Source organism: Gorilla gorilla, chromosome 18 (assembly GCF_029281585.2).
Source record: "Gorilla gorilla gorilla isolate KB3781 chromosome 18, NHGRI_mGorGor1-v2.1_pri, whole genome shotgun sequence".
NCBI classification, from domain to species: Eukaryota; Metazoa; Chordata; class Mammalia; order Primates; family Hominidae; genus Gorilla; species Gorilla gorilla.
In genome coordinates, this window is record NC_073242.2 from 91,015,936 (window position 1) to 91,040,599 (window position 24,664).

At 37.6% G+C, this 24,664-nt stretch overlaps 1 protein-coding gene and 1 long non-coding RNA gene across 3 annotated transcripts in view; one reads left to right on the plus strand and one right to left on the minus strand.

Annotated features, from left to right (window-relative positions):
• Nucleotides 1–24,664, minus strand: part of CDH8 (cadherin 8) — a 382,846-nt gene that overhangs the window by 264,379 nt on the left and 93,803 nt on the right. The window lies entirely within an intron of this gene.
• On the plus strand, nucleotides 367–22,987 carry LOC134757515 (uncharacterized). The gene is made up of 4 exons (XR_010131581.1): nucleotides 367–449; nucleotides 16,191–16,302; nucleotides 19,998–20,064; nucleotides 22,329–22,987. It is a non-coding gene; the product is annotated as an uncharacterized lncRNA (long non-coding RNA).

A 24,664-nucleotide genomic window follows, 5' to 3' on the forward strand; every position in this document is an offset into this window, starting at 1 on the left:
GGAGGTCAAAGTTATTTGCATTTTTTTTTTTTTTTACCGTACTGACATTTGTACTGATGTACATGTAATGATGGGTACAACTGCTGCCACCTTAGTACCAATCAACACAGTGCCAACAACTGTACTAAGAGTCATAGAACTCTTCATTACTCACTCTCAGGATTAAAAAAAAAAAATCCAGTTTCACGTAAGAGTGTCTTTCATTATGCAGTAAAAAATATTTTTATTAACTCTCAGCCCTATGTACTTATATTAGTAATAATCTGTAATGAAAGGGGAGTACACACAAACCACTTCTGGTACATACTGAACTATGAGTGTCGACTCAAGAGTGTAGCCTGGAGAGGTGATCGGGGAGGAGCCAAGATGGCCGAATAGGAACAGCTCCGGTCTACAGCTCCCAGCGTGAGTGACGCAGAAGACGGGTGATTTCTGCATTTCCATCTGAGGTACCCGGTTCATCTCACTAGGGAGTGCCAGACAGTGGGCGCAGGTCAGTGGGTGCACGCACCGTGGGCGAGCCGAAGCAGGGCGAGGCATTGCCTCACTTGGGAAGCGCGAGGGGTCAGGGAGTTCCCTTTCCGAGTCAAAGAAAGGGGTGACAGACGGCACCTGGAAAATCGGGTCACTCCCACCCGAATACTGCGCTTTTCCGACGGGCTTAAAAAACGGTGCACCACGAGATTATATCCGGCACCTGGCTCGGAGGGTCCTACGCCCACAGAGTCTCGCTGATGGCTAGCACAGCAGTCTGAGATCAAACTGCAAGGCGGCAGCGAGGCTGGGGGAGGGGCGCCCGCCATTGCCCAGGCTTGCTTAGGTAAACAAAGCAGCCAGGAAGCTCCAACTGGGTGGAGCCCACCACAGCTCAAGGAGGCCTGCCTGCCTCTGTAGGCTCCACCTCTGGGGGCAGGGCACAGACAAACAAAAAGACAGCAGTAACCTCTGTAGACTTAAATGTCCGTGTCTGACAGCTTTGAAGAGAGCAGTGGTTCTCCCAGCACGCAGCTGGAGATCTGAGAACGGGCAGACTGCCTCCTCAAGTGGGTCCCTGACCCCTGACCCCCGACCCCCGAGCAGCCTAACTGGGAGGCACCCCCCAGCAGGGGCACACTGACACCTCACATGGCAGGGTATTCCAACAGACCTGCAGCTGAGGGTCCTGTTAGAAGGAAAACTAACAAACAGAAAGGACATCCACACCAAAAACCCATCTGTACATCACCATCATCAAAGACCAAAAGTAGATAAAACCACAAAGATGGGGAAAAAACAGAACAGAAAAACTGGAAACTCTAAAAAGCAGAGCGCCTCTCCTCCTCCAAAGGAACGCAGTTCCTCACCAGCAACGGAACAAAGCTGGACGGAGAATGACTTTGACAAGCTGAGAGAAGAAGGCTTCAGACGATCAAATTACTCCAAGCTACGGGAGGACATTCAAACCAAAGGCAAAGAAGTTGGAAACTTTGAAAAAAATTTAGGAGAATGTATAACTAGAATAACCAATACAGAGAAGTGCTTAAAGGAGCTGATGGAGCTGAAAACCAAGGCTCAAGAACTACGTGAAGAATGCAGAAGCCTCAGGAGCCGATGCGATCAACTGGAAGAAAGGGTATCAGCAATGGAAGATGAAATGAATGAAATGAAGCGAGAAGGGAAGTTTAGAGAAAAAAGAATAAAAAGAAATGAGCAAAGCCTCCAAGAAATATGGGACTATGTGAAAAGACCAAATCTATGTCTGATTAGTGTACCTGAAAGTGATGGGGAGAATGGAACCAAGTTGGAAAACACTCTGCAGGATATTATCCAGGAGAACTTCCCCAATCTAGCAAGGCAGGCCAACGAACAAAGAACAAAGAAACAAAAGAACAAAGCTGGAGGCATCACGCTACCTGACTTCAAACTATACTACAAGGCTACAGTAACCAAAACAGCATGGTACTGGTACCAAAACAGAGATATAGATCAATGAAACAGAACAGAGCCCTCAGAAATAACGCCGCATATCTACAACTATCTGATCTTTGACAAACCTGAGAAAAACAAGCAATGGGGAAAGGATTCCCTATTTAATAAATGGTGCTGGGAAAACTGGCTAGCCATATGTAGAAAGCTGAAACTGGATCCCTTCCTTACACCTTATACAAAAATCAATTCAAGATGGATTAAAGACTTAAACGTTAGACCTAAAACCATAAAAACCCTAGAAGAAAACCTAGGCATTACCATTCAAGACATAGGCATGGGCAAGGACTTCATGTCTAAAACACCAAAAGCAATGGCAACAAAAGACAAAATTGACAAATGGGATCTAATTAAACTAAAGAGCTTCTGCACAGCAAAAGAAACTACCATCAGAGTGAACAGGCAACCTACAAAATGGGAGAAAATTTTCACAACCTACTCATCTGACAAAGGGCTAATATCCAGAATCTACAATGAACTCAAACAAATTTACAAGAAAAAAACAAACAACCCCATCAAACAGTGGGCAAAGGACATGAACAGACACTTCTCAAAAGAAGACATTTATGCAGCCAAAAAACACATGAAAAAATGCTCATCATCACTGGCCATCAGAGAAATGCAAATCAAAACCACAATGAGATACCATCTCACACCAGTTAGAATGGCAATCATTAAAAAGTCAGGAAACAACAGGTGCTGGAGAGGATGTGGAGAAATAGGAACACTTTTACACTGTTGGTGGGACTGGAAACTAGTTCAACCATTGTGGAAGTCAGTGTGGCGATTCCTCAGGGATCTAGAACTGGAAATACCATTTGACCCAGCCATCCCATTACTGGATATATACCCACAGGACTATAAATCATGCTGCTATAAAGACATATGCACACGTATGTTTATTGCAGCATTATTCACAATAGCAAAGACTGGGAACCAATCCAAATGTCCAACAATGATAGACTGGATTAAGAAAATGTGGCAGATATACACCATGGAATACTATGCAGCCATAAAAAATGATGAGTTCATGTCCTTTGTAGGGACATGGATGAAATTGGAAATCATCATTCTCAGTAAACTATCACAAGAACAAAAAACCAAACACCGCATATTCTCACTCGTAGGTGGGAACTGAACAATGAGAACACATGGACATATGAAGGGGAACATCACACTCTGGGGACTGTTGTGGGGTGGGGGGAGGGGGGAGGGATAGCATTGGGAGATATACCTAATGCTAGATGACGAGTTGGTGGGTGCACCGCACCAGCATGGTACATGTGTACATATGTAACTAACCTGCACAATGTGCACATGTACCCTAAAACTTAAAGTATAATAATAATAATAAAAGAGTGTAGCCTGATTGTTTCATTTGTAAGCTGAACTAACTACTTTATTTGTAAAACCTCATGTTCTTGAAAAAAACAACTGAAAGCAAACTATGGCTATTCTGACTTCTGTATTTAGCAGATATTTTATCCAAAATAAATACAACTAGCTTATTCTTTTAAAGATAACCAACCATAGTTACCCACATCAAAATGTGAGCTTTCTAGCAAATACTCAAATTTCAGAAAATCTGTCCCCGAACAGAAACTTCTAAATACTTAAATATTTTTCTGTGAAATTGCTGATGTTACAGAATATGATTTTTTGATACTGTATAATGAAATCTGGAAGTTCTACATAGCTCAGTAAACCAGTATTTTCCAAATACATGATGTTAGAAAATTATTAATCAGCAAAAGAGCCATTACAAGTGCAAAAGAGCAGGGCACGGTAATCTAAGCACTTTGGATTTTGAGGTCATGGGGGCCAGCTGCATGGCTCACGCCTTTAATTCCAGCACTTTGGGAGGCTGAGGCGGGCCGATCACGAGGTCAGGAGTTCAAGACCAGCCTTGCCAACATGGTGAAACCCCATCTCTACTAAAAAATACAAAACTTAGTCGGGCACGGTGGCATGTGCCTGTAATCCCAGCTACTCAGGAGGCTGAGGCAGGAGAATTGCTTGAACCCAGGAGGCGGAGATTGCAGTGAGCAGAGATCGCACCACTGCACTCCAGCCTGGGCAACAGAGCAAGCCTGGGGAAAAAAAAAAATAGAGGTCACATCAATTCTAAGCCACCTCTTCAGAGACAAATGAAATATGCAGCCGAAGTTGTCCACAAAATAAAACGAAGTCTCAATTTCTATTGTTGTGTGTGCACACAGCCCCAATAATTTAGGACAGATTTTCCTAATCATAGGACAGAAAGAATCCAGGCCTTTGATAACAAATATTAGCTGTCTGCCGGATCAATACTATAGTGCACTTTAAGGAAATAAACAGCATGCACTCCTAAATATTGTCCATGCAAATTTTGTGTAAAAAACAATCACCTTCTAAAGATATTTTTATTATATGAGGAATTCGCGTTTACTGTAGAATATGTGGCAAATTAAATAAGCATACAGAGCAAAATAAAACACTCCACCCAGAGGCAACCATCTCTTTATTATTTATATAAAAAGACATATAAAGAGAGAACTATGCTACACCCGAGACAGTATTTTATATACCATTTTGCATCCTGCTTTTTTCACTTCATTGTTTTTAGATAATGACATCCCAATTTTTATGTATAATTTGTATATAAATAATGTACATGTGAAAAACTTTTTTATGAAAGTTCTTTTTAGAGATCTGTTGATGAGAGGGACTTGAATTTTCATAACCATTCCCACTACTGTCCTATGTTGAGGCAATTTTCACTTTGTCATGCTTATAACTAATGCTATGTCCAGGTTTTTGATCCAGAAGCTGTCAAATGTAGATTCATTCACATGGAAAAAATCTAAAATCCAGGCAATGATATAAATGTCTTTTTAAAACTCTAAAATTTATAAATCACATACAAATTTATGCAATTTTGGAGTGGGGTATTTTTAAACTTTATTCTTATTGAGAATAGATGAATATAGTTCAAAGTACATGTGATAATTTAATACATTCATATAATTTGTAAAGAATAATTCACTGTACTTGGGATATCCATCACCTTAAATATTTGTATTTTCCTTATGCTAAAACCATTCAAATAATTTATGCAGTCTGGCAAAATATAATTGCCCACCTTCTAACAGTTGAGAAATGAATAATAAAGCTTATTGACCGGTAACAAAATACATTGTGTCATGTTTCTACCAATAATTCATATATGATATTAAGCTGTATCAATGCTGTCTTATACGTTGCTTCATTTGATTTTTCCCACAACCCTGGGGAATTCTTCTGGCCATGAACAAAATTAGATAGCTTGAGGATTAGAACACAGGCGTCTTCATTCCAAATTCAACTCCTTTCATTCCACCGTCGGTCAAACACTCAATAAGTATTTTATTGTATAAAAAGCATTATCTGAACTAAAATTAATTAATAATGGACACCCGCACTCAATCTTTTTAGTCCTCAGTGTCATCACTGATAACTTTTGCCATTAATAACCAATACAAGTAGCAGCATAACGTTTGGGAAAAAATTGTAGGGTTGGCATCACAAAACATGGGTCTGAAAGCTTCAGTGTATGACCACAGGAAAGTCAAATTTGTTTTGCTTTAATTTAATGAATATTTTAGATATGAGGAAATAAACTCTTCCCTCTTTGAACGGTTGTGAATAATAAGTGAAATACTATATGTCACATATACAACATAAAGCTGGCATATTCAAGTTCCCTGACCAGAATATTGTGAGGTGAATATTATCTCAGGTTATTATGAAGCCCTGGCAATCTAGATGGCTAGAGGATATATATATATATATATATATACATACACATACACATCACATATATATTATATATATTTAAATATATATAATATATATGTGATGTGTATGTGTATATATATATGTATATATGTGATAAATATATAATATTTAAATATATATTATATATGTGATGTATATATTTGTGTATATATTTAAATATATTATATATTTACTGTATATATTTAAATATATACACATATATATCTCTTTAGAACAGGGTAAACTTCTGCAAGCATCAGAATCATGGGCATCAGAATCATAAGTAAAAACACAGATTACTGGGCCCTCTCTAGCAATTTTGGGATGGGACCAAAAAAACCTTGGATTTCTAAGAAGTTCCTGGGTGATGCTAATATTGTTGATCCAGGCACCACACTATGAGGACCGCTGACTTCGAGATCAAAAAGTTATTCCTTTCTGTGGTTGTTGTTGTGTTGTTGTTGTTTTAATCCTGATACTCTAAGTGGGATGGTATTATTTGGCAATGCCACTTTTAATAAGTGGTTCGAAATGTTTCCATTAGGGAATAATCAATTTTAGGTTCCAAACATTTTTTGGGACTTTTGAACATTCACTTCTGAATACTAAAACACTTGATTATGTTGAAATATACCCAACCCTTTAACAATTATTTATAATACTTCTACTGTGTGCACAGCCTATAGGTTCTCACGCATCATCTTGTTAGAGGCCATAGCAGATTCCCATTCTTCTTACAGAGTTAAATATCAGGCCAAAGTTACCTGCTCACCCAGATACACAGGTACATGGGATATTTAATAACAAAATTCCTTCCCCACCTCTGACCTCTACATTCACTACTGAAAGTTGTCGAAAATAATAAGCTTGCTAGACTTCATCAGTGTGTTCTCATGTGAAGGTTAAAGAGCATCATACTCAAAAATTGGAGTCATGAATATACAGGATCTTGGTGATTGATGGAACAATATAATCAGAAGAAATGAATATTAGTTTCTGGTTTGTTTTTTTTTTTAAAGAAACACTTAAACTAAAAACCTTCTTATCCACGTAGTCATCTTTAGTTACTGCAATTCTAAAATTCAACCTTCTATTTTTGGCATCTCCTCCTGTTTGGGCAGAATAAATCAATAAATAAAAACGGTTTAAATAAAGAGCTGTTAATTATCCTGAGGAGGATTATTTGTAAGACACTCTTAATGTAGGATTTCCATAGAGTTGCTAATTGTTCCGTACTTTGAAATTCATTGTTCTGAGAATGAGATGCAGTTAGTAATGTAAATATCAACCAGGTAGAGGGTGTTACTCTGTACTAGCATCCAGATTATTATTCAGTCATAATTAATACGCTCCTAAAATAAAGTGTTGACAGCACTCCTATTCAATCATATAGCATATGTTTATAGTCTCACACATTGAGGTACACACATAATTACAATATATGTGTGAGAAAAATTGCTGAGGCAGTCCAAGAAGCTGTGCTTACACTAATTGAAAACTGCCGTTGTCCAATTAAAGCAGGTGAGACCACAGGGTGGCAACACTGTCAAAAGCCTATCAGACATGGCCACACTGGTTAAATTACAAGACAAAATAAAATAAGAAGAGCAAACAAGATTTTGTTTTTCTTGTTGTGATTGTTTTAATAGAACACTGAGAAGCTAATGGCAATCAAGATACTCATTGTTTCTCCTTACCCCAGTTAAGAATTAATCTCAATAAAATACTATATTATTACAGAAAATATTGAGTAGCTCAAAAGCACAAGGCTCACCTTTCACCAAAATTGATGCTATCAGAAAGAGGAGAAACATTATTTTTACTGTTAGAGGTGTGACTTTGATGACTTTAGAGAAGCTAAAGGAGTGTGCTATTATAATTTGTTTTATTTCTATTTTTCTCCATTAGGCCTCATTAGGAAATAATTAATGCATATCATGTGTAATTACAGAAGAATCACTCCACACTCATTTCAAAGCATCAAGCAACATGAATTTCAAGGGGAGTTTAAAGTAGGGTCACTCATCTGCAAGAGCACAATATACTACTCCTTTGAGGAAATGTATGTCATAAAATGTTAAATTCAAGACTCATAGTAAATATCCACTTACCCATAAATGTTTTGACTTCTGAAGTATTTTTTTAGCAGGACACAACAAAGCAAAACAAAGTCTCTAACATTATTTCAAAGGTGACTCCAACCAGGATCAGGTCAGAAAGTAGCAGAGAAAAGAGGAAAAGATGGAGAAAGAAGAAAGCAATAAACGTATATTAAGAATCTACTATATACCATATACTGTTCAAATTGCTTTACATACATTACTTCATCCTTACTATACCTTCACAAGGTCGTTTCTTTTTTCTCATTTGATCGATGAGAAATCTGAGATTCAGAGTAGATAAGTAACCTGCTCCAAGCCACACAAGCTAATAAGAAGCAGAATCATAAAATGTTGGTCTGGGACTCAGAAGGGGTGTATGTGTGTGTGTGTGTGTGTGTCTGTGTGTGTGTATGTGTGTATACATTTACCTTACAAGTGGGAAAATAAAATCTATGTTCCAAATATGAGAAGAATGAAATAGAATAAACATTCATTGAGGTTTGATCCTTTGGCAGATAATTTAAATCACAAGACAAAAAAATAAGAAAACAGATATTTGAACCCAAGTATGCCTGACAGCAGCCCATTAATCTCCAATACTTCACATTCCTTTCCAAAGTCTTCTGATTTATTTGCAGACAGTTTTTCTTCCTGTCTTTGTAACACCTTCTAAATTAACACCCTGATCTGTGTCCTTGTTAGCTATTTTTCTAAAGGGTCAGCGCCTGAATTCACCAACAGATGAAAACCATTAGGTGATAGAAGGACTTTTTTATATCCTTAGGGTTCTGTGACACCTGACAGATGGAGCATATGCCCACAAACAACCCAGCATTTAAACAATTGTTGTCTGTACAACAGAGACAGGCAGAATGCAGTGTGCTCAGTCACAGGAGGCACTGTTAAAGGATTCATAATTTTGATTCAATAGATTCCATTATTTCTTTTGTGAGTCTACATGAGTCTCTTTAATAGTAATGGCAATTTTATGTAGACTCACGCTGGAGACTGGCATCTAGGGTGTGCTGAGCTAATGGCAAGGTTTGGGAGGAAAAATGGATACAAAGAGTCTCATTTAAGACATTATGTACTTTTTTATTTGAAGTGGCTAATTACTGCCATTGAACTCTGCCATTCATACCTTTCATGACAATTTCAAGGATAAAGAGTAAAAAACAACAGACACATTAGAAGGCATTGCATGAGTCATCTCCTGTTATCTGAGTGCTCCACCAGTTAGCCTTGGAGATCATTCATATTCATTTCTCTCCTCTTTTCATTTTGCCTTGATTCACTTGTCATGTAATTCAATATCCTTGTACAGTAGAAAGAGTATGGGTTTTGAAGTTATTCAGTCCTCAACCCCAATCCCAGCTTTGTGATTTAAATATCAGGTAACTTCAGACAAATCATTTTACTTCTCTTAGCTTCAGTTTCTATATTGCTACAGGGATAATACTATTTTATGGAGTCAGTATGGGGTTTACATTAACTAGAAGTATGCCTGTTAACTGGAAATAGTAGGTACATGGGTGTAGATATAAGTATAGTAGATACAGATCTTGATTTGCCAAACATTATTTTATTTCTCCTTCCTTAGGTCTTACACTAAACACACACACACTGTACATATTTTTAATGTTAAATCATAGATATTATATATGTATATTTATAAGTATATATATTTGTAAACTAATTCTAGAATTCTATTTGAAATAATGCTAAAACTGCAATTATAATTTTAGTTAGATATATGCCTCCTAGACAAATATCAAAAGGTTAATAATTAGTTAATATTTCCACATAAAAGTCACATTATTCACTAGTTCCATGACTCAAAAGTAGGCTTTCTGTGTTACTCAAATCATGAGTAATGTTGGGGTCAGGTGGCACCCCGTCAGGCACCCCATCAGGTGGCACCTAATGGCCCAGGCATCGTCAAACTCTGTGCCAGCGGCAGGATCTGTTGTGATGCCTCAGTAGACATGGCATGAGGGGCCCAGTGGCCAACATGGCTACCGCATGATACTGAAGCCTCAATGTATCAATTTCAAATATATTTGTTGAAGATATTGTTTAACAAGAAGAGTAGGCTAGTTAAAATATTTGAAAATCATTGCTGTGGATACACTAATACCTATCCCTACACTACATACGAACACATGAGAGCTCCATTGCAATATTATTTGTATAACCAGTCCTTCCCTTCGGTAAAGTTAGTTCCACTGAATTGCACTTTGCATGCAATAGTTGCACTTTTGTGACCTACATAAAGGAATGCTAGAAATTAAAAGTCCCATGAAATACCTCACTGTGGTATTACATGGCTGGTTTTAAGGACATTGCTCATTACAGCACCTACTGTACCACTAACAGAAAATACTTAGGGCAAAACAAGTAGTCCCAACAATAAGACAGTAACCAAATTTCTTGATGTGAATCAGTTTATTTTATCTTTTAGGTACTTTGATTTGTACTACTCATCAACTTTCACACTTCACGATGAATACTGTGAATCTGAGAGTCAAATTTTTGGCCCTGTCAAAACCAAAGTTATAGGAATTCTATTACATAATGTTGCATATTAGCTACATTTACTATGCCAGTTTTGCTCTTTCATGAAGAAACCTTGTCAGCTCTAAGACATGAGATAAGAAAGCTTGTGCCATCTATGGCTCTTGACTGTCCTGGGTAACTGCATCTATCATGTCCCTGCACTATACCTCCTCAGTTGCTGCCTATCTCACCTCCAACTCTAAACCTGGAGACAAAGACTGCACCCCTAGCCACTGAGTGTTGTAACCTCTTGATTCTAACAGTGGCCACTGTACTAATGCTCCCACTAACCATAAATAGTAGAGGTTTAGCATTATTTTAAATGAGCAAATGGAAATCACACTTTATTTTAGACACACTATGAAAATGGGTGATATAAGGACTCTTTATAGGTGCTGTTGTACAAGCCGTCTCATCAAAATATCCTTTCTCTGTCTACATTGTGTTCTAAGAGGCCTACACATTTGGGCCTAAAATGGCATCTGAACATTGTAGAAAAGGGATATCTACATAAAAGCAGAAGTGTCTGTCAAGTGACATACATTCGACTGTTCTTTAATAGGGCTTATAGAGTTGTTTTTAGGTTTTGTTTTGATTTGAGATGGAGTCTCGTTCAATTGCCCAGGCTGGAGTGCAGTGGCATGATCTCGGCTCGCGGCAAACTCTGCCTCCCGGGTTCATGCCATTCTCCTGACTCAGCCTCCTGAGTAGCTGGGACTACAGGCGCCCGCCACCACGCCCAGCTAATTTTTTTTGTATTTTTAGTAGAGACGAGGTTTCACCTTGTTAGCCAGGATGGTCTGGATCTCCTGACCTCATGATCTGCCCGCCTCAGCCTCCCAAAGTGCTGGGATTACAGGCGTGAGCCACAGCGCCTGGCCTGTTTTTAGGTTTTTACCTGTTGTAAACTCCCGTGTTATGTATTTTCTATGTATAAGCATCTGAACCTTGGTTTCCTATTCTGTATGGAGTGGATGAAATTACATATCTAGTAGCTTTGGTATCAACACAGTCATCCTGAATCCAGAGCTCTTTCTCTTAACCATGTGACCAAAACAAAAATCTGACTACAAAAGGTTTGGGCTAGGTGTTTTCATTCTCAACTATCTCAGAAAGGGTTGGCTGTTCGCCTACATGGATTCGAGATTCTTGTGAAGAGATCTATTATACTGACTGAGCTTACCAGCAGTGATTTCCAGCAAATCCACAAATGGACCTATTGTACCTTATTTTTTAACAGGTTGGGAATCAATAAATCAATCAACAAATTGATACAAGACTGGGTGCACTGGGTCCCATCTGCAATCCGCCACTTTGGGAAGCCAAGATGGCAGTATATCTTGAGGTCAGGAGCTGGAGACCAGCCTGGGCAACATAAGTTGACCCCATCTCCACAAAAAAAATTAAAAATTTTAGCCACACGTGGTGGCAAATGCCTGTAGTTCCAGCCACTTGGGTAGCTGAGGCAGGAGGATTGCTTGACCCCAGGAGTTAGAGGCTGCAGTGAGCTACGATCATGCCACTGCACTCCAGCCTGGGTGACACAGCGAGACCCTAGTCTCTTAAACAAAACAAAACAAAAAAATGGATATATTCAAAACACATGTCAATTACATGACTCAGCCAAAAGCCAACATTAAATATAGTCATAAGTCAGTTTAACATATGCAGAGTTTGTTCTTCTATGACTCTGTTCCATAACAAATATATGTAAGGGATGGCATTTAAACAGAAGGTTGATTGTTAATCAGTTTGTAATCACAGTAGTGATTATAACTGAGAGCTGAAAAACAACTACTTACTTATATTTGTATTATCCAGTGCCAAGAGTAAGAGAAACATTTAAAGTAAAAAGAGCTCTCAACAGTAAAGGTAAAAAGTTTATTAATAGAGTGATTGCCCAGGATTTTCTTGTTTAAATTAACTAAAGTTAGAAAACACACACACACACAGACACACACACACACACACACACACCCCTATGTATACACAGGTATTTTTTAATGAGAAATTCAAATTTATTATGTTTAAGTGCATATAATCTTTAGATGCAAATTAACGAACTGTTGCTAGGATGTACCCCAACTTAAGAACAGGATAAGAATGATTTGAATTTAGCACATTAAGTCACTGATCTTTGCTTACACTACAACTAGATGGCCTATTTGTCAGTGCACCCTTGAAAAGTATTTGAAAGTAGCTTATTTCTTCTATGCCAAAAGGACTGTAGGTTTACAACCCTGCATTGACCTTTTGAATTCTGAATTCATCATTCACAAACCTTAGGAGACACTTGCTTTGGGCTTAGAATATGTGTTAAGAACTATGTGGACCCTTTATTTCATAAAAATAAGCCATAAACTCTTTTTCAGTCCTGGTAAAATAATTTCCAGATTTAAAATGCCTAAAGTAAGAGTTTGTACTGTATCATTTCTTTCTCCTTGGACCATTAAGGATTTTCTAACCACAATTTTGTCTAGTTAAGAAAAGTAGTCTCTAGATATTTGTCTGCAACAAAACAAAAAGCCATAAATGTCACCCCCAGCTAAATTCCTTGTGTTATTCTTCAATGTGTAGCTCCAATAGCCCAAGAGATAAAATGCAAGCTTTCAAAAAAGTCAAACTTGCTTCCAAATTGGGTTTGACTAGCTAAATGCTCATTTAGCCACATTATCAAATTAAACAAGTTACTGAATAGTCAGGTCAAAGACAGTACTTACTGCAGCATTTTCTGTGTATTTGATTATACCATTTCGAAATTGTGAGATATAAATGTACAGTAACAATATATCACTTAAAACGAAAAAGTTGAAATCATAAGGACCTTTTGTTTTGTTTTTTTTTTGTTTCAGAACAGGGTTTCACTTTGTCGCCCAGGCCAGAGTGCAGTGGCGTGATCACTCCACTGTCATCTCGAACTCCTGGGTTCAATCTATCCTCCCACCTCAGCCTTCCGAGTAGCTGAGGCCACGAGTGCACACAACCATGCACAGCTAATTTTTAAAAAATAATTATTATTTTCGTAGAGACAGGAATCTCACTATGTTGCTCAGGCTGGTCTCAAACTCCTGGCTTCAAGTGATCCTTCCACCTCGGTTTCCCAAAGCACCGTGATTACAGGCATGAGCCATTGCACTCAGCCTAATAAGGACTTTTCTAAAAAAAAAACATTCATTAGGAATCACCTGTTTCAGGGCATTCTGACTGAATGAAATATAAGCAGTATGTTGCTCTTGTCACACTGCTGAGCCACTTTTCCTGGATATTAGAAACCCCCACTTTCCATGATCAGTAACTATGCCACCAATGTCATTTGGGCCCCTCAGAAAGATTGTGAGGGATTTCTCCCATTGTAATGTAAATGTTACATAAAAGTAACATTAATTGTAAATGTTAAGCAAAATGTTAGACAAAAATGCTACCCACAGTTATAAGACATACCCTTAAAACATCTATAATACTAAAGGTGTGGTCCTAGGATTTCTGCTGAAAACATAACACACACATGTTCGAGGGAGCTCATGCACATATACACAGATCTAACGTACAACTGGCTTAGAAGAGAAATGTGATAGAATATAATGAAAAAGCACAGGCTGGGCGCTATGGCTCACCCCTGTAATCCCAGCACTTTGGGAGGCCGAGGCGGGCGGATCACGAGGTCAGGAGATCGAGACCATCCTGGCTAACACGGTGAAACCCTGTCTCTACTAAAAATACAAAAAATTAGCCGGGCGTGGTGGTGGGCACCTGTAGTCCCAGCTAATCGGGAAGCTGAGGCAGGAGAATGGCGTGAACCCGGGAGGCGGAGCTTGCAGTGAGCCGAGAACGCGCCACTGCACTCCAGGCCTGGGCGACAGAGCAAAACTCTGTCTCAAAAAAAGAAAAGAAAAGAAAAAGCACAGAATATCTCCATGACCATAACATATTATTAATTTAAAAGAGAGCACTCTGGGATCTATTAGAGATATTGCTAAAACAAAAGATGAAGCATTACTAAAACAAAAATGTAATTCAAAGATTTTGAATAGATGTACTCTAAAGGTGTGTTAAGAGTGTATATATTTGTTTCACCAAATATATGCTCCAAACAAGAGCATATTTATGCTCCATGTAAAAGTTAATCTGGAGTAATGTGATTTTTAACATATATAGTGTCCTTAAATATTGTACCACTCCCGTATAGTGACCTAGAACTCTCTCAGGCATTCAGTAAAACAATAGTTTAAGAGTGGTGAAAGTTGTATCATTACTTATTTTCTGGGCCCTGCTTCTCATTTATTATTTTAAAAAGCAGTTGTTTCATGACCCATTTTAAACCCTGTGGATATAAGAGTGAATAAGTCAGAGTTGTTTCCTGTCTTCTATCAGCCCCTAGAACTTGATTTGAATTTCACAGGAAAAAACACAGTAACTTTAAAATAAAAAATAACCAGTTGCAGGGAAAAAAGATCTCAACCTTTAGCCTAGTAATCTAAACTTTAATGTGGACCTGCATGCACCTCCTGGGAATCTTGTGAAAATACATATTTTGATTCAGCAGACCTAGGATGGGACCTGAGGTTTTTAATGTCTATGAAGCTTCCAGGTGATATTGAGGTTGTGATCCAGGAAGCCGCTGGACACATTTTGAGAAGCAATGCAGAAATCCATTCTTTGGTCAGCGTAAATGAGGGATAACCGCCCTTATTAAAAGGAAGTGATATTGATCAAGGAAGCTGTTGTCTTCTTTCTTACTCCTAATAACACTGAGAGTGAGACCTTCTCATCTCTATTTCAAATATATGAAAAAGTAAAGAGAGACTGTACAGCCAAATTTAAATCTAGGTTCAGTCCAAAGCTCTTTGTCTTTCCAGTTAACCTCATTGTGCATCAAACGAAGAGAATCAATATTATTCGAAGAGTTTCAGAAATTAGAGTAAGTCCAGTATGGTCAGGCAACAGAGGAGAGTGACAAGAGGAGAGGCTGTATTTGCAGGCAGTAGGCTGTTTGTGGGCATCGTATATTATGCTGCGGGCATAGATATATTAGGGATATTGAACTTTTACCCACAAGGTCTTGGAGAAACTAACAAATGATTTAGAGCAGGAGAGTAACATGTCCAGACATGTATTTTTGAAACATCATTCACATTCCAGTGTGGAAAAATGACTGAAATAATGTGATTTTGAACTTAGAACTAAGATTTTTTAAATTACATATATCCTTTTAAATATGTAGCGAAATAAACCAGACAAGGAAGGATAGAAATGTGGCTTAGGGTAGCAGCAGCCCAAATGGAGAGACAGTGAGATTGAAGACATATTTATTGGGATAAATTATTAATGAGGATACTAATTAATCTATGTGCCTGTTTTTTTCTTTTAGTGCTGGTGGTGATTTTTTTTTGTTTGTTTTCTGCAACCTTCACATGTGGCAAAAGAGACAGAGCTCCAGAAGATTTTTCTCCTACTAATTTAAGGTCTCATATGGTCTAGTACATTTTACATTAGCTTTTACAATGTTTCCCAAAGAGAGATACATATGTTAATTTTAAGTAGTATAGCGAGAACAATTTTAAAAATACATGGATTTATTTTTCTCTGACTAAGGAGAGGAACACATCAAAACCTGCGATTGTAGTAATAATATTGGTTATGTCAGGTCAGAAATCATCTGCTATATTTAGATGGGATCAATAGCAGGAGTGTGTTTGGATGGTGCCGGCATATGGTGCAAACTAAGAAGATAATACCTGAATAAATGAACTTGCCTCATCCCACACCTTACAGAAGCACTGAGTGGTTCCCAGATTCAGTGGAAGCCAGACATCCTCTCTAAACCTCTAGAACACCAGGGTCCCAGCTGCTGAGAACCCCAGGCACACGAGGCTGCTTGGGAAAGGTAAGTAGCAATATGTTTCAGAAGATTTAGAGGAAAAATATGAAACGTGCTTGGAAATCTGAACAAACGGCCACCTTCAAGCCTTCCCTCCTAATAAGCATAGCTTATAACAACAAAAGGCCTTCTGAGAGGCCTTGGGTAAGTTGTAATTCTATGCTAGTTAGTGTAAATTGAGGAATAGAAACAAATGGAAAGCTTATGTAAAGATTGAGGAGGGACAGTATACGATATTGTATCCTATGCATTTAAGAACATGGGTTGTATGTCACCCACATTTCCTATGGTATATATGCCACTTACTTAACCTTAGATAATTTACTTATTTTATTACAGTATTTTAGATGGGAAAATATAAAGTCAAAACAGAACTCTGCGAGGTAGGTGTCTGGTATGAAGCAATTAATTAATGGAAGCTTAACTTATTATATCATTATGAGTACAATGACTCTTTCCCTGCCCCTAAATGGATTTAAACTCCTAACCATTTCCCACTCACCTTTGTATCTCTGGCACTGGGCACAATGCTTAGTGTGTTGTTAGTATTCAAGACATGCTTGTAGAATTATTCCATGACCACAAGCACTAAAATCGCCAGAGAATTTAGGTCTGATTGTCACCCGAAGCTTTTCAGGGATAAAAATGTGAGCTTCAGCTTCCAGTGCAATAATTACAACTGCAGGACATGACTCCAAAGTTACATCTCATGCCAAGTCCAAAAGAAGCAGACCAGATAGAAAACTGTGTTGAGAGGGTTGCCTGCTGGAAATATTTTGAAATTTTAACACTAATATAAACTATCCCATCATTTTTTGCATCTTTTGCAAAGCCGTGGTGAATGCGGCCTTTATATAAGAGAGGAGGAAATGATTACACATGGATTGGACATTAGATGACATTATTGATGATAATACTCCAGCGTCCTGCAAGTTATCTTTAGAAGAGGCAAAAGTAGAGCAGTTACAGTCTATCTGCTTTAAACGAGCCTGATAAATGTCAAGCTGGGATGGAGTTATCCTATTTTGAAGGCATCAGTAAGCTTTAGGATGTTTATGTATGATGTATAACTAGAAAAATGAAGTCATCATATTATTTTATATGAAATGAATTAACCAATATATTTTCATTAAATTTCCATTAAGCTCAAATACAACTTTATGTAGGCAAATCCTGAGTGGAGGAATTTAGAAATGATGAGTAGCAATAGCATATAGCTGAAAATAAATATCTACAACTGTTTCTGGACTTTAATAATATAGTATTGAGAATGGAACTATACATTTGAATGTCCTCATCTTCATCCCTATCCTGATCAGGAGCTGACACTTACATACCTTTTATGGGAAAAGAAGGAAGAAACCTCCCATTTATTAAATAGCTATAAAATTTTGTTTCTAAGTCTATTTCCTGTGAGTTCACTATTCATTTTTCTCTTTGGCTTTATGCTTATTATTTTTGGAGCATCTAGTGTATGCCAGACATTTTACTGTGAATTAAAAGCACCTAAGTATGTAAGACACTTGTGTGCTTATCTATTAGACTCTGTGCACCTTGAAAAAAGAGAAAATAAACAATGCATGCAGTATAACATCATGGGTACATTTTTAGCCTGTTTAGGAGTCAGTGTGGAAAGTTGTTCATTTTTTTGGGGGGACAGGGGCTGTCCATGATAAATTCACATAGTCATAATGTTGGGAGCTAGATTTTAAGAAAGTAAGACAGTAGGCATTGTGAAGGTTTATAGCACAAGCTCTGGAACTGAATTTACTGAGTTCAAATCCCAGAGACCTGCCACATACTAGCTGTGTCCTTTAAAAAGTTAAGTAACTTGTCAGTAAATCAGTGTTTTTATCTCTAAAATGGGGGCAATAGTAATACTTACCTTATAAATGTAAGAATTCAATAAGCTAAATACATTAAAAGAATTTAAAGCATATCTGTCATTGTATATACTCAAGGGATATATTTACATTGTATTAATAAATATTTACATTGAATATTTACAGCTCTTACTTTCCATTTCTCCCTGGTAAGAGAAAAAAAATAGCATTTGAGAAATAATGAATAATAAGAGGAGAAGCATGAGTTATGGGGCATTCAGGTAAACAATTATATAGTGCTGAAAATAAAAATAAAAACACCACCAACATTTATTGAATATTTAACACTGCCAAACAACCATGCTATGTTCCTGTGTTTCATTCTCACAACTCGGGGCAGTAGATAAGGATTGCCAAAAATCATTAGTTTTTTAACAAGATTAAAAAGACAAGATTGCTCATGACTCTATCAAGGAAAGGATATATGTAGCTATGAAGAGCAATGTGAGAAGTCACTTGGAGATGGCAACATGCCACCCGCCTCCCAAAGAGGCATGTTCAAGTATTCATGGATCATCATCCTTCTGATATCTAAGAAAGTTAGATCCAAAAAAACCTGAAGTCTTCTGTCTTGCTGAATGGGATATGCAAGTATGGGGGTCCAGAACTTAACTGATCAGCACAAAGGAGACAAAACTGAGGACTACCACCAGGGGTCCCACTGATCATTGCCAATGCCCTGTTGTGTTTCTCTAATTAAACACTGAATTTAAAAAATAATTTTGGAACACATTAAGAACCTCAGAACTGTCTAATTCTATAGTTTATTATTAACTTCTAAGCAATATTATCTTTTATCATATTCTTATATTATTTTAAAGTAGTTTTAACATCTAGATGCAAATTAAAATCACGTATCTCTGGGAGATTTTGTAAAATAGCAATGGCTAGGCATTGCTTCCCTGTATCCTAAAATAGTAGATTGCAGTGGAATTCAGAAATTAGTATTTTTTAAAGCCTCCTGGGTGATTTTAACCTCCCAGGGTTTTTTCAGGATTGAAATAAACAAACAAATAAATGAATAAAACCGCTGTTATTCTACTTTTCTGTGGAGCAGCACTCAAGTGTAGTTAGTGAGTCTTCTCCGTGAAATATAGATCTTTAATTAGTATACTTATACATTTGAAACTTTAAAACATGGTTCTAAAGCTATAGTTCTCAAAGACTTGGGGATAAAGAACAAGAGAGAGTTGCTTACTATAGCATGATTTCTACCATAGGAAAGATCTTAGATTTGTTCCCTAGAACAGAAGGAAACCACCAAAGGACAATCACTAGGAAAGAGGCAGGTTTGTGTCATAGCAAAAATCAAACTGACAAACTGACAATTTGAGATACAATTCAATTGAGAGATTACACGTCTTAATGCCGGACATCAGTGATCAAAGAAATAAACTTTCTGTTTACTATCTGTTCCTTCCTCCTCACTTTTCTCAGACTCTGGAACTATGTGGAAGCCAAAGAGGACAGTAAACAGCAGACACTTTATAGGCAAAATTTTCACAGAATAAAACAATCATAGCGACTCGTGGAGATTTCCCTAAAATGTCATCTATTTCCCAACTTTTAGTTACAATAGAGCTAGTATCACATATCTATAAAGGATCTTGGATATATTCTCCCAAGTCATCAAACCTGAGGTATAAACTTCAATGTCTATGAAGTGAACTGCTTGCCTCCTTAAGGAAAAAACTTTCTCTGGGCAGTAACTGAACCCAGGAGTCCTGAGTCAGGGGCTAAACATCTCATTGTGTTTCCTTCTTTTATCAAGGCACACCTGTTCCTAATTGCGTTCTTTATTTCTATTTATATTTTTAGACTGGAGAAGTGCCAGAAGGATTAATTACAGCAGTTAATGTTTCCATTTGAAAGGAGATGATACTCTGTAAGTACTAAATATTATTAAATGTAATGGAATTAAATTGCTTTAAAAGAGACAAATGGTATAATTCAGTATTTCACTGATGCCCAGAAAACTACAACACTTCATGTTGAGTCATCAGGATAAAAGTAATAGAGATTTTTTTAAATTCTCCAAATCATATTTAAAATGATTTCATTGAGTGTGTATCTCACTGATTCCTAATGAAACACAGATCTGTGTAAGACATGAGTGGCTGTAGACAAGTTGATGAGGAATGAATTAATTACCCAGTCATCCCAAATGGCATTTCTTTTAAAATATACATGATTTCCATGTTCTTACTGTCATTTCAGAACTGAAATAGTTCATTCTAGGAGAAGAATAGCATAAAATTAGGAGTATTCACTCCTTGCATTTAGATATTAATGAGAAGCCCCACCATCCTCACTCCTGTGGGAATCTCACTTTGCCTGAAGGGGAAATATATACAGCTATTTTTTGTTTTCCCCTGCAATAACACAGAAGAGGCCCTACGCCTTGTCCACATGTCTAAGAATTGCAAATATACTTGCTAAATGTTAGTGTTAATAAATAACACATATGGCAAGTAACATTAAAATGTAAGGTACTGCAAATAATTAAGCTAGAAATAAAAAAATAAATAAATAAAGTGCATCTGCCTGGTAACCTCTGGTTGTTAGTCATAGCTGAGAAAAATCCCTCAAATTTGTCCAAAGATCAACATGTTCAAGGGATTTTTATTCCCAAGGCATTTTCATGGAAAAGAGGGTCTACTGCATTGAGGTTAAACATGCAGTAGGCTGCCTGGGTCCTTGAACTGACTTCAGTGTCTACACACTGTGTGAACTTAAGCAATTTGCTCAATGTTCCTGTGAATTAACACAGTTCTCCATAAATGGGATGACGCTAAATGAGATGATATATGTAAAATGTTCAGCACTGTGCCAGCTATTTAGTAAGCATTTATTAAATGTTCATCATTATCCTATTACGTGTAGCTGTACAGTATAAACACGTCCATCACTCAGAAAAAGGAAAGGCAAGGAAGATGAGGAAATCAACAAGGGCTCATTCATAGAGAATAAGGCACTCATCTGTTCATAAGATTCTGAGTTTCTTAATTCCTAGAGGTGATGTTATTTGAGAAATACTTAATGCTCTTTAGAATTGGGTATCAATATAGATATTGGTGTTAGATACAGAAAGATGAAGACGGATAACAAATACTTCTATTTATCACAACAATTCAACTTGTTTCTAATTAGAATTAAGTTTCACATTTCAATTCAGAAAATATTTACAAACAAAACATGAATTCGAAAAAACTTCATTGTTACCTAATCAGGAAAAAATAATGATTTCTAAGTCTTCCAGATTATCAAGATTAATACCCGCAGACATCATTCTAAATTTAAATAAACAAAGCTTGAAGATGGGGAAGCATTATTTTTCCTCCTTTGCAGATTTTTCTTTGACAGCTAAGTTTAATTTATGCCATCATTGGGTAAATATTCACCAGGTGACTTTTACTACGATGTTTGAAGAACCTAGCTACCTATTTCATAACATGACATTATAATTTATTAGCATTCCAATTAAAAACATGATTTGTTTATAACCTTCAAGTTTATTATTTATACTGCACCTTCCTAGTAGCTAATAAATCACTTGTAATTGACTATAATACCAAAAAGCTAAATACCAAGCCCTATAATAATCTGAAAATGATGGGCTATGCAAATAGATCTGCCTCTCCTGCTACACATAAAGTTAGAGAAAAGGGTAAAGGTTTAGCAATTTGTAGAAAGATGTGAAACAATATTGTAAATAGCTGTCACTAACGGACTATCTGCCATTTCCAGGGACATAAGCATTATTTGTCACATGGCACAGATAAGAAGCTGAGACTCAAAGAACGTAAGAAACCTGTACTAGAGCACATAGACTCCAAGTGAAGGGGACAGGATTTTAGCTAGAAATACCTGGCTCACAAAACATCAAACCACTTCCAACATGTCTCTTCCAAACCCAAACAAAAGAGGTGCATTCCCTTCTTAGCATATCTCCTTATTAATTCACCCATTTACCACATCAAAAATAATCAATATCAAAGAGAAAATACAATTCAGTTTTGAATTCTATTTCTAGGTTAGTCATAGATTTTTTTTACATAAAAAGAATTTATTAAAAATAAACTTCTACCTCTTATCTCCTTTGACATCTTTCTTACGTCGAATGCTGCTCATCAACGTGAGTCACCACAGGATCGAATTATACTCTGCTCCTTGCCCCATCTGATATTTATTTGCACATTAAAGATAACACGACTGGCTAGAATTGGCTTCTGAATATGCGTGCTCCTTATCAAGGCCATAGTTTACAGCTTTGCTAGGGAGAGCTATGCTAATGAACTACTTGATCTTTTTTTTTTTTTTGAGACGGAGCCTCGCTCTGTCGTCCAGGCTGGAGTGCAGTGGCGCGATCTCGGCTCACTGCAACCTCCACCTCCCAGGTTCAAGCAATTCTCCTGCCTCAGCCTCCTGAGTAGCTGGGACTACTACAGGCGTGCGCCACCACGCCCAGCTAATTTTTGTATTTTTAGTACAGACAGGATTTCACCATGTTGGCCAGGATGGTCCCAATCTCTTGACCTCGTGATCGGCCCTCCTCGGCCTCCCAAAGTTCTGGGATTACAGGCGTGAGCCACTGCGCCCAGCCGGACTATTTTATCTTAAAGAGAGACTTGGAAGAGAGGCTGCTGGAATCCCTAAAGTCTACCTGGATCTGATGTAATCATGTCTGGCTGACTCAACAGCAGCGGCTTGGAAATAAAATGCAATACGGAACACCTGGAGAGATGCCTCCTTCTCTTTGTCTATCTTTCAAGCATCCCAGACTCAACTTTTAAGATGTCTCAGATCTCAGGACAAGAGAAACACTTGCGTAATGATAATCATAAAAACAGTAATAGCAGCAATGCTAATAATAAGAAAATGTAGGAAGATGTGGGAATTAGAAATGTGCATATTAATCTTGTAGCATTTTGAATGCACATAGAACTCAATCAAGTTGAACTTGACACAGAAAAATATACAGTAATTTCGTGAGAATGCAAGATTGCTTTCCAACAATTGTCACAATCCACAAGAAAAATAAACAGGTAAGGCAAATTGCATTCATCTTTTGTTCTCATTTTATTCATGTGCAGACTTAAAAGACAGTTTCAGTTGTATGGTGAAATTTCCGGAGATATGACCTAGAAATGTGGCTAATACCTTTTTTCCTCTTCTTTTATTGGAAAGTTAAGATTTCTTCAAAGAGTATCTTCATATAGATCTTCTTTGACCCAAAATGATTTGAATTATAATAATGAAAAACAATAAGTAAAACAAAGCGTCATATTCTCCCTTGAAATACTCTCTTTTTCTTGATTTGCAGAATATATCACTCTCCTGTTTTTTTTTTGTTTTGTTTTGTTTGAAACAGAGTTTCACTCTTCACTCTTGTTGCCCAGGCTGGAGTGCAATGGCACAGTCTCCGCTCACTGCAACCTCCGTCTCCCAAGTTCAAGCAATTCTCCTGCCTCAGCCTCCCAAGTGGCTGGGATTATGGGCATGTGCCACCAAACCCGGATAACTTTTAGTAGAGACAGGGTTTCACTGTGTTGATCAGGCTGGTCTTGAATTCCTAACCTCAGGTGATCCACCCCCCTTGCCCTCACAAATTGCTGGGATTACAGACATGAGCCACCACATCTGGCCTCCTATTTTGTTTTGTTTTGTTTTGCTTTTTCCTGATTGCATTATCTTTCATAATCTTAATCTGCTCTGTTGACACCCTTTCCTTTTGCAGAACTCAAAAGACTGGCTCCCTCCAGTAGCATCCTCAATTTTCTCTATTTACACACTCTCCTTAGGAGATCTTTTCTCATCCTTTGATCTCTCCCTTATACATTAACCTGCTCCTCATTTTAGTAAATGGCCATACCATCTACCCAATAAGTCCTCTTGACCCCTCTCTTCTCACAAACACTACATCTAAATAGTGGGTAAGAAGTGGTGGCTCATTCTCTAAAAATATTCCTGAAGTCCCAGTTTTCTTATTTCCAATGCTACCCATTCTCTATATTATAGCCTAATTGATCATTTTGATTTTTTTTAAAGAATCATGCTGTTGCCCTCAGTTTAAAACTCTTCAGTACCCACCCATCACATTTAGAAAACAGACTAAGGAATGGGCACAGTGGCTCACACCTGTAATCCCAGTACTTGGGAGATCAAGGTGAAAGGATCACTTCTGCCCAGGAGTTTGAGACCAGCCTGGGCAATGTAATGAGACCTCACCTTTACAAAAATAAAAATAAAAAATTAGCTGGGTGTGGTGAGGTGCACCTGTAGTCCTAGCTGCTCAGAAGGCTGAGATGGGAGAATTGCTTGAGCCTAAGAGTTGGAGGTTACAGTGAGCTGTAATCCTACATCTGCACTCCAGCCTGGGCTACAGGCTACAGAGTGAGACTGCCTCTAAAACAAAACAAAACAAAACAAAAAGAGGAGAGGAGAGGAAACGGGCTAAGTTCATTATCTTGATTCACATAGCGACC